Consider the following 10,232-nt stretch of genomic DNA (forward strand, 5'->3'; position numbering starts at 1 on the left):
TTTCTAAAAGTAGAAATATTTGAACCATTGGATTTTTTCAATCTTTCTATTTCTTCTTTTAGTTTTTCATTTTCAATTTTCAATTTTTCAAAATCCTCTATAAGACATGATTTTTCCAAAATTCTCTTTGTTTCTAAAATTTCATTTTCTAATTTGGCATTTTTATTTTCTAATTTATACATGGATTTAGTCATAGCTTTGATACCAGAGTAAAGCTGATCAGGGGGTAAGAGGCATACCTCACTTACCATGTCGGACTTGAAGCCTGAATCTCCCCCTGCTTCACTGCTTTCATCCGAGGTCGCTCCCCCTTCATCGATGCTAGGTTCTGATATACTTTGTCTATCATAGCTTGCCATTAGTGCTATCCCGGCATACTCTTGAGCTTCTGATTCGGATGAAGAAGTGTCGTCCCAAGTTGCTTTTAGGTTGTGTTTCTTGGGAGACTTCCTTTTGACCTTTTTGAGTTCTGGGCAGTCTTCTCTTAGGTGTCCCTCCTTCTGACACTGGTAGCACCGCACATTTCTTCCACCTTTTTGATTCTTTTTATTCTGCATTTTAAATTTATTAGATCTAAAAAACTTTTTAAAATTTCTTACCATGTATGCTTCTTGATCGTTTTCGGAGTCTGACTCGAGTTCATCCTTTTGGGTTGCGTTCAGCGCCATAGTCTGGGTTGTATCCTTTGTCGTTCCTGCATACCTGGTTTCATGCTATTCAAGAGTAGAAAACAACTCTTCTAAAGTACTTACCTCCAGGTCTTTTGAGATGTAGTAAGGATCGACGATTGATGTCCACTCTGGAGTTCTTGGAAACGCGTTGAGCGCGTAGCGTATAGTGTCCCGGTTTGTTACCGTTTCACCAAGGTTTTCGAGACCAGTAACTAGTTCTTTTACCTTTGCATGTAGACCGGCTACTTTCTCACCTTTCTCCAGACGGATGTTCATCAGTTTGTTGCAGAGGATGTCCCTTCTCGCGAGCTTTGCTTCGGACATGCCTTCGTGGAGTTCCAGGAACTTCTCCCAAAGTTCCTTAGCAGATAAGTAGTTTCCGATGCGGTTGACCTCTTGAGGTGGTAACACGCTCAGCAGGTGATGTTCCGCACGGCTGTTTGCTACCGACTCATTCTGCTCCTTCTTTGTCCAATCGCTCTCTTCTTTTTCTTTTCCATCTTTATCTATTGGAGCTACAAAACCATATTTCATAATAAATCGAATTTCAAAATCTGTTTTTAGGAATACCTCCATACGACGCTTCCAGTCTGCGAAGTTCCCCTCGAATTTTGGTGGGACGATACTTGGTCCGACCATCTTGTTGCTTCGATCGGCGGTTAGTCCTCTGGCCTTTGTAGGTCCCTTTGGAGGCCGGCAAGAGGGGAGGGGTGAATTGCCCTACAAAATAAAACCAAAAACCCTTCTCGGATATTCAACTAACTTAAAAGAACTTGTAATTAAAAAGGCAAAGACTAATTAAAACAGAAAGTAGACACAGAGAAATTACTTGGTTTGCAATCAGAGGATTGCTAATCCAAGGCAAAGAAGGCGCACTAATTGATTCTCCTCTGGGCGGAGTAGCCTCTTACAGCGTTGAAAGCACAGGAAGAAATAACACAAATGAAAACACTGGATTACAAGTAGTTGTTCTTGAATGTACAGATCAGTACTATATTTATAGTACTGGGTTTTAAAGGCAGGCGCCCTGGGGGATAAATTTTATCCCCAATGGTCACCGCGATCGACGATCGTCAAATATGAACCTCGGCGCTGGAATTGATCCGGCGCGGACTATCAATCAACAAAGTTGACTCTGGTCGAACTCTGCTCGGTTCTCGTCTCGGTTCGGCTTGTCTTGGTAAGATGCATTCGCTCCGGCTCCACTAGCTTGGGTGATATCGGCCTTCCGGAATAGGGCTCACCCGAACCCATGTTCCGGCCTTCTCCTCGAGCAGCCTTCCTTCCCGGTTTCTCGTCCCTCGAGCGCCGCGCAGCTCTTCTCGTCCACCGGTGTACTCTTCCGCGGACACCTCGTCCCTCGGACGCACCGAGCCCGTCGGCTCTCTCCCCGTACCGTCCTTCTCGTTAGCCGCGTCTTCCGCTCGACTTCCTGTGTTCCTAAGCTCCTGCACACTTAGACACAAGGGTTAAACAAACGCAGGACCTAACTTAGCTTGTTTGATCACATCAAAACACCTTGGGGTTCCAACAGCATCCCTTGAATAATTAGGTTGAAGAGACATAAATCGAGTATGGGGAAGACCATTACATAATTCATGTGTATCTGGTTCCTAGATCTTACTCATATATTCTAACCAAGGAAACTTGGTTGGACCTTTACCTAGAAATTATCTAACTTTGGTTGATGTATTGATTGATACCTTTGATCGATACCTTTCATAATTTTGATTGAAAATAGGACAAGTTGTTGAAGTAATGATAGCAATTTGGATATATTTTAACAAACTCGAAACTGATCATAGCAAGGATGTGTTTTGAACCAGGTAATAAATAGCCTGAGTCTTGTTTAATACCTTGGTTCACTATAGATCATAGTTTCAGAAGTTTTTCTGGTTTTGAAACCTTAAGGTTCAAAACGTCTGAACTCTATGCGTTTGGAGTTGGTCTGAGTGTTTAAATGTTTGGAACTTTCCGGTTCTGAACAATTTCAGACCGTAAGAGCTCATCTTTCGGAAATATTTATGTTTGTAGATTCTTCAGGTTCTAGGTTCTGAATTTGGAAGTTTCTGAACTTCTTGAGTTCTGAATCTTCAGAATTTTCGATAGAAAACTTCTACGAATTTCAGTTACTGAAACTCCTGGAGACTCTTCAATTTGTCAGACACCGATCGGTCTACAACCCGATCAGGAGAGGCTGGATCGGTCTGTCGACCGATCCAGAACTCTCTGTTTGTTTACTGATCGGTCCAGGGACCGATCAGTACGCAAGGAGGCTTCCTGATAGGTCCACCGACCGATCAGGGTATTCCCTGACCGATCAGGAGGTTCCCTGATCGGTCAGGATCTCTCCTGATTGGACAGCCGTCCGATCATATCAACACCTGGATCGATCACCCATCCCTCTTAACTCTTCCCGATCCCTTCTCTTCCCATTGCACGCCGAAGCCTTAGCCGACACCCTCCTACGCCTCAACTCTTCTCTCCGTTCTCCGAAAGATACACAAATGGCACCAAGGTAACTCCATTCTCCCCGAGCTCTACTCATTTTGGCACTTCATTTTCATTTCTCACCGTATCTTTGTAATTTGGTTTGGTTCTCGGTTGTTGGTGGCTTCCGTGCTCACCTGTTTGCCCCGTCCGTGTTACATTTTTAACCTTTAGGAAGAAACAAGTTAGTGAGGGAACTTCTAAGTCGTCAACTGAGAAATCAAAATCTAAGGCTCCCTCCCGACCTCAACCATCCGTTTCTGGAAGCTTTCCAAACCATCACTTTGAACAAGCCTTTCAACAAAGAACCTTCAAACTGCTTCCTTGTAGGTCTGTGGATCAAAAATTCATGGATGAATTTTATCCATCCGTGTCGGAAATACTTGCCTATTACAAACTTGATTCTCTAGTCTATTTAGAACGGGACATCAGTTACGACTTAGTATCTGAGTTTTATAATAATCTTCATCAAACTAATGATGTTAATTATAAAACTAGAGTTGCTAAGTAGACTATTGATTTCCATTTCTCGGCCTTCTTTGATTATCTAGCTTGCCGGAGGTGTTCAGGAAATGTCTTTTCCATATATCCCGATTTACTAGACCCCTTACCTTCTCCCTTTGATGTCTCATCTGACTCCATTTATGAGTATTTCTTCGGACATCCTAGACCGGGTGGACAAGATGAGTTAGATGTTGATTTTCCTACCTTTGCAGCCCTGAGACTATCTGCCCCAGATTACATTCTCTTTAAAATTGTCACAAATTGTCTTCTGCCAATCACATCTAAACCATTTTCAGAGATCCGACCATATCACTACCTGATGCTTTATGGATTGCGTCGGCGTCTTGATTTTGACATCATGTCGAGCATTTATTCGTCTATCATCTCCTATAGTGAGCCTAACAGCTTCACCGTTTATATGCCTTATGGGCATATAATTACGGATTGGCTCGAGACCCTACAGATTGATGTCTCCAAGGGAAGGATAGTCAAGATGGTGAGGCAGGACTACAGACTTGGAAAACATGCATTTTCCAAGTCTGGCATCATAGGATAGTATGGGACGGTTCGTTGGAAGGACGGGAGAGCACTGGGTGAGTTACCATGGGCACCTCCACGACAGGTTGATGCTGCTCCTGTTGCTGCTCCTCCTCCTGCTGCTGAGTATGAAGAGGCGATCCTGATCTGCGCTGGCAAATCGCTGAGCTGGAGAGTCGCATCGATTGATCAGCATTACGATGATTTACACAGTTAGCATTTGGTGACGCAGCAGGTGCTTCTGGGATGGATAGCCAGCTACCCACCTCCGCAGTATTTCTCGTGCTATCCACCCTCGAGCAGCAGCATGCCGCCTCAGGGACTCATTCCTCAAGCTGATGATGATGATGCTCCTCATATCGAGGATGTTGATTGATACACCTTGTTTTATATTGGTCATTTTGATTGTTTATGCTTCGGATACTGTTTGATAGATACATGTGTCTGACCTGGATATTAGCTGCTTTCATATATTTATGTTACTCGTTTTTCTATTACTTGCTTCTCTTTATGTTTCAGTTCTTATTGGCTATTTATATACTTTTCATATGCCATATCTTGATTGTCCGATAATACACTTAGAAAGAATTCTATGTGGATTAAGAAAGAGACAGTATGGGTTGAGGGGGAGTCCTTTAAGTCTTATTAATTCTCACCTTTTCGGTGTTTGACAAAGGGGGAGAAGATAACTAAGTTTAGAGATGAATGAAGTTTTGATTTTAGGGGAGAGGATAACCTTGAGGATTATTGACTTCCTTACATAGTATTGTATCCGTCTTAGGGGGAGGATCTTGATTCCCCTGAAATTATGGAAATATGAGCATTTCTGATCTAAACTTAAATCGTGTTGTCAAACAACCAAAAGGGGGAGATTGTTGATACAGTCTGACCTGGCTGTTGTTTTGATGATTGACACTGATTTAAGTTTGTATCAGATATTAATTAAACTCAGATTGAGTATTGATCAAGGTTGATCAGGTGAAAGGGAAAAGTCTAAGTATGGAAACTTGGCACACGAAGTCGGAGAGGGCTCGGTAGCTCGTTCTCCAGACTAGGTCAGAGAGGGCTCGGTAGCTCGTTCTCTGGACCGGACGAAGTCGGAGAGGGCTCGGTAGTTCGTTCTCCGGACTAGGTCAGAGAGGGCTCGGTAGCTCGTTCTCTGGACCGGATGAAGTCGGAGAGGGCTCGGCAGCTCGTTCTCCGGACTAGGTCAGAGAGGGCTCGGTAGCTCGTTCGCTAGACCAGGAAGGCTTTAGGGTTTAGGGCTGGGAAGCTCTAAACCTACATAGGCATTGGATCGGTCTGTTGACCGATCCACCTATAGCCTAATCGGTCCACAGACCGATCAGAGCCTTCCTGGACCGATCAGGCTATGGCCTGATCGGTCCAAAAAGGCTGTGGATCGGTTTGCTGACCGATCCACAATAATGTCTGTAGTTTCTGCTGTTTCTCTACAACTTCTGATTCGTTTGATTTAACAATCTGCGGTGAGCTTTTTAATTTACAGGTTGCAGGTATCATGTCAATGCTTAAATTCAAATTAAACTCCATTAGAAGAATAAGACAAAGTGTTCTTTCTACTGTGTTTCGCTACAAATGGTGCAATTGGAGCATCAACGTTTACTGGCTGCAATCTGGCTGCGATCTGGTTGCGATCAGTTGGCAATCATCTTGACTTCTGCTTATTGGTGTGAGTTCAGAGAACCAGATGAGGAGGAAGAGTGATTGGCGATGCCTTAGCTTGCAGCTACGATTCGGTGCAGGTTGACAGCGATTCGGTACAAGCTGAACGCAGTGGAAAAGCAGAGGCATAAGAATAAGGATGAAGAGATTTTCGGATAAGGAACTGAAAAAAAAACGAGTGTGCTAAGCTTTGAGCTCTGTGCTGAGAAGCTGCGTCCGTCTTGCGCTCTGCTTTCACTGTCGTCTTCACGTGGCTGTGAGCATAATTTTCATTCTCTTTAGCCACTGATCATTGTAAGTCTTGTGCTTTATTTACATATCTTTGGAGACTTTGTGGAGAGGTTACTCCACCGAGAAGGAGGAAAACTTTAGCCGGAATCTATCCGGGGTGTGATCTACCGAAAGATCAAGGGATCGTCCACCTTACGGACACGCCGAGGAGTAGGGGCAAGTTATCCCCGAACCTCGTACATACTGGTGTTAGTGGTGTTTGTCTCTTTTTCTTGTATTATCTTTTCCTTTGCATATTTCCGCTGCGCTAACGATTTGTAGAAAGAAATTCTTTAAGCTTTTAGAGGAGGCTATTCACACCCCCCTCTCTAGCCATCCGAAGATCCCAACATGGAGGACCGAACTGGTAAAAGGTAAACTCTCCTGGGAGGAGTAGGTAAGGACGCGTTCCCCGCGGAGGGAACATTAGGCGTCGGTTCGACTTCGAATTTCCGGTCGAAAATTCGAAGTCAGAACTGGATAGTCCGGAGACTATCAAAGTATTTCCAATTATCATATTTATTATGTGCTAACTGTGTTTTGTAGGATATGTTGTGTTTGTATAGTCTAACATGTCTTGCAGGGTCAAAAAACAAAGTTATGCCTTGGATGAACAGTGTCCGAGGCGTCTCTATGGAGCTTGGAGGCGCATCGGGTGCAAAGGACAAGCTGGCCGAGAAGTGCAGCTTGAGGCGCCTCAAAGGGGAGTCTGAGGCGTCTCAGACTACTGCTTGGAGGCGCCTCAGATGGGTGTTTGAGGCGCCTCAAGCGAGGATAACAGCACGCAGCGGAGTCTTATCACAGCGTTTGATCCGGGATAACATTTCAAGCTTGAGGCGCCTCCATGGGGTATTGGAGGTGCCTCCAAAGGCCTATAAAAGGCAGTCTCGAGCAGCACTTCATTCAATCACCTTCCAAGACATCTTTGAGTTGTATACTACCAACGAGACAATCCAGCTGAGTTACGACGAGTCCCCGATGACCCGAAACTTCAAGATTTCTATTTTTGAGTTGTCGGTATAGTTTCTTTTATTGCATTTACTGTAATACTAAATTGTATACTTTACGATATTATAGTTGTTGCCCACCGAAAGCGATCAACGATCGCGGGCCTTGGAGTAGGAGTCGCTCAAGGCTCCGAACCCAGTCAACCCTTGGTGTCTTCTGTGTTTGTGCTTGTTTCTTTTAATCTTTCCGCTGCTTTATTCTGAATGAGTTTTACGAATCCGAAACGAGTGAAAGCCACGAGTGCTATTCACCCCCCTTCTAGCGCTTCTCGATCCAACATTCATCTCCTTTTATAGAGTTGGAACAGATTCTTATCTGGATCAACTCTTATCTAGATGGAGTTATATGTAGATGAAGCATATATGGATAAGGCAATATATGGATCAAGACTTATCTCTATCTACATCACTTATTCTCATCCTCATCCAAATCATAAATATAAATAAGATCTTTTACCACATCGTCTTCTATATAAACATTTCACAACTCAGTAATTTGGACCAAGCCCAATCAGTCTACTAAACTGCTGGATTGGTCTACTGAATAGGTTTGAGTCTGGTTCAACTCGAGTCAAGTCTGGTTCATCTATTTGTTTTTGTCTTCTCTCTGTTTTGCTTTCAACTCTAGGTGTTACGCCCCGGGGGAGTCCCTGCCAGAAGAAATTTCGGCAGCATCTCTCCTGTACGGGTGACAATCTGAAACTTACTACATCAATCCTGATACCTCGGCCACCACGACCGGAACAATAACAATAAAAATAAGTCAAACACCCACACATTATAATAGTAAAACTAAACTAATGCAACGATAAGAAAAAAATCCTTTCAAATATCCTACTCAACTACACTCATAAAGCTCAAAACTTATATCCTACTCAATTACACCCATAAAGCTCAAATCACGACGCAATATAATCAACTCACCTCTTCTGCCATCCAGGCAGACATGTAGTAAAACATATCCAATAAAACTCATCAACAATAAAGATAATACAATATCCATAAAGCAAGACCAACATAAGTCCAATACATAGACAACTATATACTAAGAAAAGAACAATAAAAAGGTCCATATGAAAATCCTTGAAATCTGGAGGGGGACTAGCGACTAGAAATCCTTCGGACAACCTCAACCTGAAAATAGTATATCAACGGGGTGAGTCAACTCCTCAGCGGGTAACTACTGAGATGCATAGTAAGAAATATAACAAATATCACTAATCATGCGTACAGTCTCCTGATATAAGAAGGATAAATACAACTGAAATAAATAGGAGAACAACTATGCTAACTAGGACTTGGTGTATGGATAATAAACTGAGAGGTATCAAAATCCTGTATGCATGTCAAACATATGCATCCACCCAATATGCAGCAAATAAATGTAGCAAAGACAAGCAATAGATGCATCAATGCGTATGATGCCAATGACATGTCCTGGTCACCCCTACAGCCAGTCAGCCATCTCACACACGATGGTGAGACCGAGTGGGTAGGGCTGTGACAACCGTGCACTCTACCATCACTGCTCCTGATGAGTGACCGAGTGGATGGGATACTGTCGGAGTACACATATCCTTCTACCCCAAATCATAAGTGGGGGAGCTCAATGCTCTCATCTCCCTGAGCCAGTCTAGAGGAGGGATCCCTGACGTTCTATCACGCTGTGTCACGCTACCCATGAGTGGACCAACGAAGCACTAACAGAGCACCTGTTGCAACACACCCTGCCTGAATAAAAACCACTAACCCATGAGTGGTAGTGTGTGTAGATCCATGTAACTGGAGTTGAGCTCAATAATAATAGAGCTAAAAATCACTCAGCATGCAATCACGCAAATGATGCATGACACTAAGCATGAAGATCCTGACCATATCTACCTCCATAAAATATGTACAAAAAATATACATGGATCAAATAAAAAAATCTAGGTACACAGGTCAGATATGGTATCAAATAAGTTCGGTATATCCTATGGCATGGTATGTCATTACCTTTATGATCATAAGTAATTTGAAAGGTATAAACATGAATGCAAAACCAGAAAACAATCAAAGCATGCATAATTAATGGATAATGACATACCGATGCAGATATAATACATAATCGTTACTATTTGTTAAAAAAAATTACTATGCACATCAAATGACAAATCAAAAAGATAAGTCAAGGTACCCGCCTCCAATAAGAGGATCGTATCCGAAATAGATCCCTCGTCGAGACAACGTCTCGAATCAAAGTCCTGTAATATCAAACATATAATTTTTAGCTAATTCTGATATGTATCCAGTAGCTAAATCAAATTCCTATTAAACCAAAAACCCTAATCCATTCATTTATTCTCGGTTAATTAATAATTCGGATCTAACTGCAGCTTAGATTAGACCCGACATTTAAACCCTATTTAAATATCTCAACGGTCAACTACCAAAAACCTAAAATCAACTTAATTAAGCATCTTACCTCAAACTCACAGCCAAGGATGCTGCTGCCGAAGAAGGATATCTGTTGGAAATTATGGCCGGAGTTGTGAGTTGCCCTCGAATGGTGATGCTCGAATCCACAACGAATAATAACCTAAGTCCAGAACTCCCCAATTAACAAAATTAGAAATCTGATACTAAACTCCCAAATTTGGGAAGAACTAAAGCGATCAAATCCCAAATACCCATATATGCTTTACCTACAACGATGCCAAGTTCTTCCTCTCTGCCGGAGATTTAACGGAGAGTGAGACTAGGGCTTGGAGGTGGCTCGGTCTTCTCTGGTGATCAACAACCGACACTGAGGTGGGAGATCGACGGTGATGGGGTAAGAGGGTGACGACTTCTTCTACTACCCTTGTGAAAGAGGCAAGCTTCGGATCGGAACCCTCGGTGAGATTGAGGACTTCTGTGGCGAGGAGGCAACGGGCAGAGACAAGAGGGTGAAGCTAGGGCTTCCTCAGCTGAGGGGCTTTGTACGCAGGGATGGGCGGTAGTGGTGTCGGTTGTGCAGCTCTGGAGGGAAGGAGAAGAGAAGGGAAAGGGTCGGCGTTGCTCAGTTCGACGGAGGTGGAGGTCCTAGGCC

The sequence above is a fragment of the Zingiber officinale genome, chromosome 6A (assembly GCF_018446385.1).
Source record: "Zingiber officinale cultivar Zhangliang chromosome 6A, Zo_v1.1, whole genome shotgun sequence".
NCBI lineage: Eukaryota > Viridiplantae > Streptophyta > Magnoliopsida > Zingiberales > Zingiberaceae > Zingiber > Zingiber officinale.